The following is a 12,703-nucleotide window of genomic DNA, read 5'->3' as shown; positions in this document are numbered from 1 at the left end:
GCTAATTCTTCAGCAGTCCTTATACTGTTGTGACTAAAATAACAACATGTATCCTTTTCTATGTCACCTTTGCATTCCTGTTTATGATTAGTTCTTCAGCAAGAACTATATTAATTCTTCTCTTTTGCTGGTCCTCCCAGTGCTCCTTTCTTCCGTCCACTAGCAGGCAGCAAGTGCTGCATATACAAGTATAATGTCTTGTCTTCATAGTCAACAAGTACATTATATTTGTATATGCTGCTCGTCTTGTCTGTCTTAAAAGATCTTTTGAATTCTTGATTTTCTTGTAAGTTGTGAGTTTTGGCTACAACAATCCTAGCATCTGCTATTTCAAGGCAAGGCCTAAGAACTTTTAAGATGACAGTCTCATGATTTTGACCAGTTTCATCTCCTATAGTCCCTTGTTCTCCTTCACTGACTATTGTCTTCTTTTGTTTGTTCTTCATTAAATTTCTAACAATTTCAGTGGCATGTAGTGAGTTATCGAAATCTTTTTAATGATCTTTGTCTCTGCCTTATAACTTCTCTCATTAGATAAATATAACTAGGTCCTTGTAAGAAGGGATCTAAAGATCACCACTCTGTACCAGAATGGATTTCCAGAATAACAAATGTGTGAGGTATGCCGATTGGGGTGAGGAGTTTTCTGACAGCCGAGAGGTCTACTCCGTCATATGGGAGTGTTAAGACTCACTGAGACAGATTTCCATCATAAACCATTTATTAAACATAAAAATGATGCTTACAGCTACTCTTAACAATCGGTGTAAGGCCTATCCAAGGACGAACCAGTTTGTACAATAAAAAGAGTTCAATTGTCCAAACGAACGTTGAGTTGCCGGTGAAACGATGTGGAGAGCATTGGTCCCGGGCGCATTGTACACTTGGAAAGGCTGGTCATCACTGGGAAACACCTGGGCGAACTTCCATATCAGCAGTTGAAGTGAATTCCAAACCATCGACTCTGCTTTTGTTGATTTTGGGACAGAAGCACAAAAAATCCGTGAAAGGAGCACTATGAACTCAAGACCAAGAACTCCTAATGTTCTTGAAAATGCGATTTTATAGATTTTTCAACCTCAGTCGCCTCTCCATTGGTCTCTCATTGTCATCTGGTGACAATTCGAGACCTGATGAAGAGCGTGGGAGAGGTCAACTTCGTGACCGAACATGACTCCTCTCTGGCTGTGTTTTCCTCGACTTTAGTCTTGCTATTGTTGTAAATCTTTTACCAAAAAAACTTCCATTGTTTAACTCAGATCTTTAATTTCGCCCTTTTGCGTTGTGAAACGTGATTTTTTTTAAAAGCCAGTGAATATCTCCTTTTGGACTCCATTTGGGTCCTCACAAATCCAGCAACAAGTTGCCTAACTTTTCCAATAATGTTTAAAATTATTTGTGGCACCAAATATTATGATATTTTACTTAAAAAACATTTTATATTTTTAATTATAAAATAGCAAAAAGCTTAATTTTGAGGGCAGGGATGAGTTTTAAAAAAAACTGTAACATGCTAATAAGTAAAATCATCATTATATATATATGTCTTTACTAAATCTAGATTTGATTTAAATTAAAAGTAATAATTGTTATTTTCTAGAAACCAGTTGTAGAAGTGGTTATAATGGAGGATCCCAAAGTAAGGAACATATTAAAGTATATTTAAGTTTAGAAAATTCTTTGACATTTAGTAGAAAATTTTATGATTTTTTAATTTATTTGTTAGTTGATAGAGAATTAACAAGAATTTTAAAAAATTTTACAGAAAAATGACTTTCACCATGCTGTAGTGAATCGGCAATAAGGTAAAGTTTAAAAATAAAAAAACATTCTCTAAAAACAAGATACAGGATGGGTCAAATAAGTTTAAAATTTTATATTTTAGTAAATTCTCATTTTAAACTTAGTCGGCAGCATAACTGGTGTTGTAGAAGTGGTTATAATGGAGGATCCCAAAGTAAGGAACATATTAAAGTATATTTAAGTTTAGAAAATTCTTTGACATTTAGTAGAAAATTTTATGATTTTTTAATTTATTTGTTAGTTGATAGAGAATTAACAAGAATTTTAAAAAATTTTACAGAAAAATGACTTTCACCATGCTGTAGTGAATCGGCAATAAGGTAAAGTTTAAAAATAAAAAAAAAACCTTTTCTAAAAACAAGATACAGGCTGGGTCAAATAAGTTTAAAATTTTATATTTTAGTAAATTCTCATTTTAAACTTAGTCAGCAGGATGGCTGGGGCTGTTAAAGTGTCAACCTACTGCTCTGGGCTACCTAGGATCAAATCGGAGCAGAAAGCTCCGGGATCGTTTTGGTGAGCGATCGGTTGCAGACGTATCGTGCCCATTCTCCTAAAGTCAACGTTGTATACGATGCCCCTTATTGAAATTCGTCTGGTCCCACGAAGCTTTAACGTGCCATTGATTGTGGAATTAACCCATCGAAGTCTGGTCCAAGCCAAAAACTTCTGTTTTAATCAACAATTTAAAAAGAATATCCAGTCGCTTAATTTCTTATAATTTCATCATTTTCCAAAAGATAGAACCTCATTAAAATTCTTTATTGAATTTCATATCATGTTTCGGTAAGTCTCTTCATCAGATAATTACATAAATAGACATTTTAATAAATGATAGACAATTAAATGGTAGGAAACCAGGCAACTGGATATTGTTTTCAATTCGTTAATTATATTGTAAATATTATTCCTAAATTTGGAATCACCCTGCGTTTTCTAAACTATATTTTAATTTTGTATAGGACAAAATACATTTTGATAAACACATGAAATTTCAAATATATATACATTGAAATACCATAATTTACTATACGATATTTAAGATGTATTTCAGCACAAAATATTTATTAAAAAATGTGTGCATTTACTTGTAGCCTATTGAAGGCTGGAGAATTCATTAGCTTATGGGAATCGCAACTTCATATATACAAAACAGGAAAATTTTTGACTTATTTTTTTGGACAAAAGCTGTGTGTCATATGTCGTAAAAAACAGTATCTTAAAATGTGGAATCCACAGGAATATTTTTCCCTTCAACAACTAGATTTACACGAGATGATATCTAACAAACCATTACAGATGAATAAATAAACAATGATACCAAAATACATAATTTTACTTTTATGAAATCACATAAAAGTTGTTGCAGAATATACATAAATATTTTTTTTTTATTTTAAAAATTTCAACAATGTATCGCAGATATCTTTTTCTTCACTCTGATTATTAGAATATCAATATAATGAATTAAAATTCCGATATTGGATATAAAATATAACTGTACAAAGGCCGAATAATCAGTCGATTTGGGCGTCAACCCATCGCTCTTGAGGACTAATCCCAAGAATGTTTTTTGAGTAGTCATTTATGTTGAACCTAGTCTTTCATTACCCGGTTTCCTTCTTTTTGGTTTGGTCCCACGACGATCTTACTAAAGGTGAGAAGAGGTAAAACTAAAAAATACTACTAAATGAAGTATTTAGTGTGGGGGAACAATAGTAAAGTTTCTGAATTTAACTGGTTTACTAAGACGCATTCATTTTGTCAGAATAATACACAGGTCATTTTGTTGTCATCTTTATGCTGTTTTATAATGAAAAAGCGTAAAATGATGTCAAATTGACGTAATGGTATACGCTTCTATAACATGTCATTACTTTATTAACGAATCAAAGGTGCAAAAAAAAAATCACGTAACATCAATTTCTTTCAACTTTTCTCCTTGTGGACACTACGAAGTTTTTCATTAATTGTTGAACTGGTCGATTCGGCCCGGTCAGTGGAGTGGCCGGGTTATGAAAGACGAGGCACGACATATTCGTAACAGACCACCCGATGAAAAATTCTTGGTGTTTATGTGTCTTTTGGATTCGTTTCCGGGTTCCCAGAGCGGTAAGCTAACACCTTAACGCACGGTTTTCTTCCGCATAACTTCGATTATTAATGAATTAATTCATTAATGTTTTTCTTTTGCAGGGATCTTCACAAATATAATGAAACTACTATCAATATTGTATCACCAATGCTAATGTATCATTAAATGCAAATCTTCAATACACGTAATAAATTTTTTCTGCAAATTTTGGGTTTGTTAATAAAATGATTATTCATATTTAAATATTGATTATTCTACTAATAATGTTGTCAGTTTTGATTGGTTGATTACTTAGCACCTGTCATAAACAATTATAAACTATACGGTCGCATAAGTACGCAACATTACAAACTTTACCTAACCTTCTATGAGATTGAGTAATGAAACCAAAAGATGAAAAATGATAAGTCGCGTGGCACTATCGGTAGTCTAATATCTAACCGTGGATCTACTCGGAGTATTACAATATATAGTATTTAAACAGTTCTTAGTAGATGTTAACACCACTGACGTTAACAAATATTCGACAAGTTAAAGCCTCTTCATACTTGCAGTGAACGGATTAGAAAAGAGAACACGCACGGTATTACGAACAATACACACTTACGAATAATACTTCGCATTTGCAGAGATCACCTTCTTCAAAACTGCATTGAATATGCGAATATGACAAATATATTGAATTACAAGTTTACGGCATTAAAAAATACACGATTTTAGATAATAAAGATACATTTTCATATGAAGAAGTTTCACTACTGCTTCATTCATTACGACGGAAGACCTTGATAGAGTAAAAAGTTTGCATATGCCCACTAGTGTTCGAATGGATAAAATCGCTGAATACTGGTAATTGATCGCAGATTCGCCTTTCACATCCGACTGGCCAGATGGAATTTTGCGTGTTTCCTTCATACGTCTAACGCATAAATGGAAGCTGTTTCCCATAGAAAGTTCTCCCGATAGGCATTTTCGTGTAGCAAGAGAGTTAGGTGTTGGTTATGACAAATCGTAGTAAACTAATTGAACCAAAAATAGTTACAGAAAAATGATATGAAGTTAATGTAACATTTCTTCACTAACATACTTAATTCTTAACGAATCTCTTAATTTTTATTTTTCTTCGTGAAATTGTTTAACAATTATTACTTTAGAAGCATTTACAAGTATGGAATTCATCCCCCATTTACGTATATTTATATGAATAAATCGGCTTTAATTTGTGCACGTCTCTGTTTAGTCGAGTTTCTATTGAGAAATGTTAATTTTTTTTAAAAATTAATACAGTGAGTGTTCGGTTAACAAACATAATCCGTCTAATAATATCTATTTGTGTTCGATATTGAAGACAAACTATGAATATTTTTAAATGTAATAATGCATTTTAACTTCAGTACCACAACGAAAAACATAAAAATATATATAATAATATGCTAAAATGTATCTAACAAATATTTTTATTAGAATATTATAAATTATCACAAACTAAATTCTATGTTTTTAATTAATGCGTGTAAACACTAAACATATTCAAGAAAACAGCCTTAACAGACTACCCATTTACCTATTACATCTATAAAGCTAAAAATAAATCAAACTGATAGGAAAAATAGTAATTCCTACAAGTTGTAATTAAAATAACATTTTTGTCTGACAATTTTCTGTATTGTTCTACGGCTATTTCACTTACTAATTACGTTTCATGTGTGTTATGTTATACTTTATGTTGGAAAGGAAAAGACGAACTTAAAAGAAATTTCGACTGTAGCATGTTATAAAAAATTTGCATTCTATTCAATTAAAGGAAAAATAACACTGGGTNCTAAATGATGCACAATTCTGTTTATATGATACATTAGAACAGAGTCGTATTTACTTAAAACTACGACTAGATGCAAATATACATATAATTTTATATGGCCGACGGCCACAGTATTATTTTCATTTCTTAACGCGGGCTATATGGTATTGAGATTTTTTTTTTTAAAAAGTCGAATTTAGGTGGGGATTCTCGGGAGTTTCCCGAATCAAATAACAAAAACTAAACATTCGCATCACCGAGAATTAGTTTAAAGATTGTCGAAATTTTTAATTGTACATTTTAAAAAAAATTCGTCGAAAATTTCTAAATGGTCTTCATTGTCCCATTGTTTAGTATTAAAAATAAGTACAGTACCGCTATCAAAACTACCAAAGTGTAATCCCGTAGTATTAAATAGATGATATTCCGTAGTATTAAAGATACACCTTATAAAGCTTCTTTTGAATAGTGATCTTTTATGCAAACTGCTTCTGTAGAAATTCTGTCGTCAACTCGTTCTAAACGCACTGCACTGTTCTTTTAACGGAAAATGTCAGTAACCGAATAAGATTTCCGGGCACATTCACTTAAAAAAATCAAATTTGAATGCAATTAAATTTACGCAAAGCGTCGTAGATGAAAAGAATGGTAAAACATCACATTCTATACAACGAATACAAAGAATAATACTGTAAATAATAAAATTAAAACATGGATATCGAATAGCTGGTACATTTAGACATAAATACTAGTTTTAACTTTTCTTATTTCTATCGTTATTAACATGAATAAAGAAAAGATTAATGCTGTATGATTGTAATTATATTACTTTCTCGAACATCTACTTCAATAAAAATATTAAAATCACCCACGTAATTAGCATTAAAATGCTGACAATTATAAACGTTCTTGATGCTGATAGATTTGCAAATACTAAATTTTGAAATATAAACAACTCGACTAATGACAATACACTTTTCAAAAAAAATATTACATTAATAAACACTTTAAACTTAAATTTTGTTTTCTGTAAATCCAATATTTTGCAGAAATTTTAAAGCGGTACTTTAAGAAATAATCATATTCGAATTTAACTTTACATTATAGATTTCGCTTTTCAGATTTCGCTTTTCTCCACAGAAACTTCACTTCAAAAATATAAATCAACCGAAAAGTAAATATTATTCAGAAGGTTTCCGTCACAGGTTATGAATTTGTCTTCAAATTTCCTGGCATCTGTTCCTTCGTCGCTCACAAAGTAACTCAGTTCAGGTGAAAACTTGATATCGGGTTGGACATTTTCAGCGCGTAAAAAGAAAGCAAAGAAACGAATTGACCAATTTTTTTCTAGATAAAACTTCGTTTCCAGATCTGCTACTCCGTTTCCATTGCAAACGGTGTCAAACGAAAACTGTTCGTTGTCCAAATTCTTTTTAATATACCCGTGTACGTACATTGGAAAACGTTCGCTAAGCTTCATTGGAAATCGAAGAGCCGTGACGTAACAATTTTCTCTCACAACTATTTCGCTGCTAAAATATGTGTAACCTTTCATTTCTCCGTTCGCGACCGTAAAAGGATCTCCACAATTTATGTACGAGAACAAGTTACAATAATTTCTTCTGCTTCTGGTTTTTGTTTCTCGACTAAAGTAACTGGGACACAAGGAATAATAATTATACTTAGAAGCATGCCAGATATGACTCTTTTCTAATTCGTTTAACAAGTTCATTGTAAAAACATAAGATTGCAATTCGTCTTCATTTATGGCAAGAAATCTGACTTTTCCAATAAATGGCTCCATAACATTTCTTATTGCATTCCTTTTCGATTCTTCATACATCGAATGGAAGTTGTCTGCACCCAATTTTCTTTTAACTTCTTCTATGCTCCACTCATACACGGCTTGGAGTAAACGAAACTCACTGACTGATTCATATATCGCTCGAGATAGCAGTCTATCAATTGTTGCAATTTTACAGCACATAAAGGTGACTGTTGTAAATAGTTCTTCTCCGTATTCGTCGAAAGCTAGCCAGCAATAATAAGTTATGACCAGATCACCGATCTCACATGCAAAATCGTGGATTAAACACACGGTATTCAGGTTTACTTTTCGAATGATAAATGACCTGCATTTCAGTTTTAAATTCTCTAACTCGTATCTTAAACTTAATTTATACAGATCGAAAGCGTGTATAATAGAGGCCAATCCGGGATCGTCCATCTGTACATAACTGTTTAAAAAATATAAATTATATTTTATACCAATATATTGAAATTAAATGAAAGATAAGTATCGTGAAAAACTTANCTCGGGAGTTTCCCGAATCAAATAACAAAAACTAAACATTCGCATCACCGAGAATTAGTTTGAAGATTGTCGAAATTCAGAGATTACAATAATAATGTTTACGATAAAATGTACTTTTCGTCATACTGACAACGATAGGAATATTGTCGAGTTTTCTTGTGCATTCTTGACAATGTTAGGGCCCCCTCAATCGCGGGGCCCCGGTGCACAGCATCCGCCGCACCCCCCCGATGGCCGGCCCTGGTTATATATAACAGCCAGAAAGTAATTAGGAGTTATAAAGAACTTTAATATTATTCTATTTAATAGAGTACTGTACAGTACGCCTATTATTTACTTTCGACTAGGTTAAAGTTTCGATGTATTCTTTAATGTATTATTTCAAATAAAATCAAGACCTTACAGAATTTCGTGTAGACTTTAACAGCTTCTTGCGGCATCCCTACTTATTTATCAATGTACAGTCGTGCTTTTCGTACTATTAGTAATACATGTAATCAATGGTGGATTAACTATCATCCAGGCCCTAAGCTGAGCTTTAATATTGCTCCCTCTAGTCTTCTCTCATTTCCAGCCCTGACGAGATGGGTATAATGTAACAGGGCCAGGATCCTTATAGGGAAACTGAGAGCCCATTTTTGAAATTAAATTTCTTTATTTCTTTGCAAAGAAGATCAATTTGTCCTCCTTTTTGAGGTGTGATGAAAAATGTGTACAAAATAGTTCTGTTGTCACTTCGAATGAATTGAGGAAGGTTAACATTTTCAGATGGCTCACACCACTTTCATCTAGTGGCACTTTGGCCATTTTCTTCGTTAAGAGGCCAAAGAATTTCACAAATGTTTACAAATCAGTCACAAATGTTTATTGGACGAGGGCACGGCAGGGATGAAAGGTCTAACCAATCATCTTCGGACTTTTGCAGAAGTGCGCCCAGTTATGTACAAAACGCTTCTTGACAACAACAAACTATTGAAAATGGCAAGCAAAGAATAGAAATATAAAAAGTAGATAGCCATGCTCAGTTTGGTTTTTCTTTTGTTTTCTTAATAAAATACTGAATTTTTTTTCTTTCTCAACATTTGTTACTTCATGTACGGTTTTCGACATTTAATATTATCACTGATTATTGAACATTCCATATATTTATTTTTCGTTTTTTATTTATACATATATAAAAGAACTGAAATCACGGGAGATCAACAGGGTGCGCGGGGTTACTCCCAACAGTGTCCTCCTATGGCCACCCTAGTCAGTAGTCACATCTAGTCGGGTCGTTGGGATGGGACAGGAGAAATGTGGTTAGAGGGGACCAGAGGTTTTACCATGGCCTGTGCCGAGTTTCCATGGGGCTGCCTGCACTACATTTTGTTAAAGTGACTAGTTATGTTAAACGATATATCAATTAAGACATTTGTTTTCTTATTTTTTTGTCTGTCTTGTTCTCAGACTTTCCTGTCTTCTGAGTCCCTAGGCCTACAATTATAATATTTAATCCACTGCTTCATGCTTCATATAAGAAGTGTTATGGCTCTACTCAGCACTATTTTGCAACAACCTGCTTAAAAACCACTGGGTCAAGGTTCTTAGAGTAACCAAGAACAAATGCATGGTCAAAAATTCCCAGAAATTTTTCAGTGAGTTGTCTGTCTTGGTTATGTCAGGCCTTGTCCTACATTACTTCCATTGACCATTTTCCATCGACAAAGTGGAAAACCACTAAAGACTGGTGGTTTTGCATTGACAATGGTCTGACCATATGGAGTTTTCTTTGTAAGATATGGATAAAGCACAGTTTCTCTTAAAAGTCCTCTTGGGAGGCATCTCTTTGGCAGATTTCCTGTGTGTCACATTGCTGTATACAAATAAACCAAACCACCCCATTGAATAAAACAGGATAAATACATTTATTCCCAATTTACTGTATATTTTTGATTAAAAACTATAAAATACGTATTAAATGTTTGTGTCTTTCCATCCAACTATTTTATGCAGTTTCTACTAAAACTTTTGATCACATTCATTTTACTTTAAATAATAATACTAAAAAGAAACTTCCACACCAGCGTAATCTATTGTACAATAAGATCTTTTAACATAAAGAATCATGTTTAGCAGATGATGAATATTAGGCTAACCCACTCCTAGTGCTACTGAAGTCAACAATCAATACTTCTCTAGCTTTTGACATTCTACATATGAAAGAACTATGAAATATACTTATTGTGGTCAATACTTTGGTTTGCATGTATTTTTCTATAGTAATGTCATTGATATACCATAACAAAATTTTGCTCTGTATATTTAGAAAAATTGGAAAAAATTGTTATTCATTATAGTAATAACAACAATTTTAGAAATGTTTTAAATGTATTTACAATTAACAGAGAAATATTAAAATGGTAGCAAGGGTCTATGCCAGGGTTGTCCAACCTTTTTTTCCTAATGGACCTAATTAGAAATGTAGGTTTATTCAGTGGGCCACAAAGGTACTTTATATAAATATATACTCTTAAAATTTCAAAATGTGAATATTAAATTTTAATAACAAATATATATAATTACAAAAAATACTATATTATTGGCAGTAAAAAAATTAATTATACTCACACAAAATAAAAATAAAATCAATGCAATTTTTGACATTGCCTTCCTTTTATAATATTGTAAATATCTGCTTTTATGGTACTGTACTAGTCTTAATTCTAAGAATGTTAGTTAAATGGGAATCACTCAACCTATTTCTTTCAGTAGTTTTGATGTTTTTCATGCACAAAAAGAATTGTTCACAACAGTATATATTATCCCAAATGCATAACAGTTTTCTAGATAAAAGTTTTCTAACACCAATTATGTCAATATGACATCAAAGTGTAGTGAGTGTAATGAGAATAATTTTTACGACATAGTTTACCAAAATAAATGAAAATATACCTAAAAAATTTAGGGATGCAAATGAAAACAGTGCAGCCCACAGGCTGGACATCCCTGGTCTATGCAAACACAAGTTTAATTTGGATGGGATACATATTTACACAAAATTTTGTTGTATATGATACTAACTGACACATTCAACCACAGAAAACAGCTTGAATGACTGTTTCATAGATTTTATAATGCCAATTTTGCATCTACTCTTAGATGACTTCTGGATTCCATAGTGTGCTGCAATTTACTTTCCTGGTTCTACTATATATAACACAGAGAAAGTATGGCAATTAGTCGAAACAAATGATCTTGAAACATTGAGAAATGAAAAAACTTTGAGGGGTTTTTTCCGTATATATGGATGGATTTTAGTGTGTATGGGGGCACGATTTTGTTCACCCTCTTTTAAGCATAACTCCTGTACTTTTTGTCAAAAATTTCTGAAATTTTGCAGGAGGCTTGGGTATTAGGGGGATCGGTGCTATTAAATTTTGGTGATTAAAGGGCGAGGGGTGAGGAGATAGACAATCATGTCATATCTTGAATAGGGTCAACTTAATGATAATTTTACTTGTTATTCACATTTACAGTTTATGAAACCCATTCCTACCCTCAATATTAATTATTTTGTCATTTTATAATAATTAAAAATATAAAAAGATTTTTTAATCAGATATAGCAGATTGAGTCACCAAATGTTGCTGAAAAAGTTAAGCAACTTGTTGGTGGATTTTTTTCTAATTGTCACATGATCTCTCTGATTTCATTAGAGGTCCAGTCCATAGGAGACTGATGTATTGTCTGTTCTATCATTATTAAAACCATTTGATATTGTGAACACTTATGCAAACTTCTTTGAGTTTGCAGGGGTATAACAAGAAATAATTATAAATTTATAATTATTTTATTATATAAAAAAGTGCACTTATATATTTAATCTTACATTGTGTGTAAATAGAGGTATACATTTATCATTTTACTTCAGGTGAAGAAATATCTAGACACAGGACTGCTAAATAGATACAAGTTTTCTTGAATGATAAGCTATGAAACAGAACAAGCTCAAAACTTAATACTTTTATTTACCAATGATTTTTCTTAACTTTGAGAAATTATAATTGCAATTAAATTAATTAGATCAAATTATTCTCTTAAATATATATTATCAATATTAACATAAAAGCAGCTCATTCATACATAGCAGTAAACATTAAGGTGTTATATCTAGTTGGTTATGAATTTAATTCTGTTTCATTACTTATGTGTTTGCATTTATCATGAATTTTAATAGGAACCATTTAAAGAAACACATTTTAACAACTATTGTTTGTGACATTGCTTTCATTCAAAATTAACTCTTTCTTGTATCAACTGACTTTGTCCTTAATTTCCACAAAAGTGTTGCTACACATTTAAGAAGTCAAATCTAATTTACTTTGCATAAACATATTTCATGATATTTCAATCTCATTACCAGACTGAACACTTAACAGTAAACAGATTCAAACATAGAGCATAATTATTTTAACTTGTATACAAAATAACTTGTAACAGATTTAAGATTTTGTTTAATTTTTAAAAAATCAGAACAAGCATTCTAATATAATGCAAATATTCATGTAATTGAAATAAAATAAGTTTGACTTCTTGATATTGTATAGCAATATTTTGTTTTAATTAATATTAATAATATATATATATAACATATAAAAATAAAATACTAATTACTTTCATTTTAAATTTATTTTTAATGTCATATAAA

General features: G+C 31.7%; 1 long non-coding RNA gene across 1 annotated transcript; it reads left to right on the top strand.

Moving 5' to 3' along the window:
* Positions 1-1,924: 1,924 nt before the first annotated feature.
* On the top strand, positions 1,925-4,103 carry LOC111639348. Its single transcript, XR_002759051.1, has 3 exons — positions 1,925-1,957; positions 2,084-2,123; positions 4,000-4,103. It is a non-coding gene; the product is annotated as an uncharacterized LOC111639348 (long non-coding RNA).
* Positions 4,104-12,703: the final 8,600 nt, after the last annotated feature.

Source organism: Centruroides sculpturatus, unplaced genomic scaffold, assembly GCF_000671375.1.
Source record: "Centruroides sculpturatus isolate CEXI.00-Female unplaced genomic scaffold, Cexi_2.0 scaffold942, whole genome shotgun sequence".
In the NCBI taxonomy this organism is placed as follows: Eukaryota; Metazoa; Arthropoda; class Arachnida; order Scorpiones; family Buthidae; genus Centruroides; species Centruroides sculpturatus.
The sequence above is the reverse complement of the archived record's forward strand: the minus strand, read 5'-3'. Positions and strand labels throughout refer to the sequence as shown.